Source organism: Urocitellus parryii, chromosome 5 (genome assembly GCF_045843805.1).
Source record: "Urocitellus parryii isolate mUroPar1 chromosome 5, mUroPar1.hap1, whole genome shotgun sequence".
Classification (NCBI taxonomy): Eukaryota; Metazoa; Chordata; class Mammalia; order Rodentia; family Sciuridae; genus Urocitellus; species Urocitellus parryii.
In genome coordinates, this window is record NC_135535.1 from 60,478,276 (window position 1) to 60,479,842 (window position 1,567).

Below are 1,567 nucleotides of genomic sequence, written 5' to 3' on the forward strand. Positions count from 1 at the left end.
ATAAAGTTAACATTTATCCTATTATTTAACATTTACATGTGTTTTAGTCAGCTTTTCACCACTGTGACTCAAATGACCCAACCAGGACAATTGTAGAGGAATAAAATGTTATTTGAGGGTTTATGGTTTCAGAGGTCTTAGTCCACAGAAGGCCAGTTCCATTCCTCAGAGCTCAAAGTGAGGTAGAATATTATGGTGTAAGAGTTTGGCAGAGGGAACCAACTCTCATGGTAATCAGTAAGCAGAGGGAGTGTCTCCACATGCAACATAAAAATATATACCCCAGAACCATGCCCCCAATTAGCCACTTTTTCCTGCCACACCCCACCAGCCTCCAATTACCACTCAATTAAGCATATCACTGATTAATTCAGTGATTAGATTAAGTCTATAGCTCAATCATTTCTCCTCCAAATCTTGCATTGTCTCACACATGAGCTTTTGGGGGACACCTCACATCCAAACCATAATAACATGCTTTATCCACATCTCTCATTTTCTCTTTTGCTTGAATGTTTTACAAAATGTCTTGTTTCATATATTTGTGAGTTGTGTGCAACAATAGGAAATTCATAGACAAAATAATGATAGGTTTATAGTTTTGTACTAGTATAATGTATAGTGGATTAAATTATCAACAGTCAATTTGCTGTTTTAAGAAAAACTCTGTTAAATTGTAAGGTTGTTATCTATAGGTCAAAAACCATTGAAAATGTTTATTGGGAAGACTATATTATTAAAGAAAGATGGGTGGATGTTCACTTTGGCAGCACATATATTAAATTTTCAACAACACAGAGAAGCTTAATATAGCCCTTGTGAAAGGATGACATATAAATTCATAAAGTGTTTCATACTTTTTTAAGAAATAAAATGGCAGGAAATGATCATTTTTATAAAAACACTAAATATCAATGATCTCAACTCTCCCATTAAAAGACAGGCAGATTGGGTTAAAACTGGTCTCAATCATATATTGCTCATAGATATATGCCTTATAGGGAAAGACAGCCTCAGGTTGAAATTGAAAGGGTAAAAAAAGATATGCCATGAAAAGAGAATCAAAGTAAGCCAGAGTAACTACTCTCTTGTCCAAAAAAGCAGACATCAAGCCAAAATTAATCAGAAGAGTCAAGAAAGGTCACTTTACCTTGGTAAAGGGAACTATCCTATGATGGCATATAACAATTTTAAAAACTTATGCCCCAAACATAATTACATAAATAAAATACTACTTAAAGACTCAGATATACTCGAATACAATAATACTAGATGATTTTTTCATATACCTCTCTCTCTAACAGATAGATTATCCAGACAAAAAATTATGACAGTATAGACATTAAAAATTATATAAACAAAATGAATCTAGCAGACTTCTATATACTATTTTATCCCTCAAAAACTGAATTTATTTTTTTCTCAGCTGTACATGGAATCTTCACAAAAATAGAACATATTTAGGGGCACAAATCAAGTCTTATAAAATACAAAAAGTAGAGATAATCCCTTGTATTCAACCTATCATAATAGGATGAATTTTAAATTGATAAAACAATAAAAAACA

At 32.2% G+C, this 1,567-nt stretch overlaps 1 non-coding gene across 1 annotated transcript; it reads left to right on the top strand.

Moving 5' to 3' along the window:
* The first annotated feature begins 756 nt into the window (after positions 1-756).
* On the top strand, positions 757-861 carry LOC113177792 (U6 spliceosomal RNA). Its single transcript, XR_003300144.2, has one exon. It is a non-coding gene; the product is annotated as a U6 spliceosomal RNA (small nuclear RNA).
* The last annotated feature ends 706 nt before the right edge of the window (positions 862-1,567 follow it).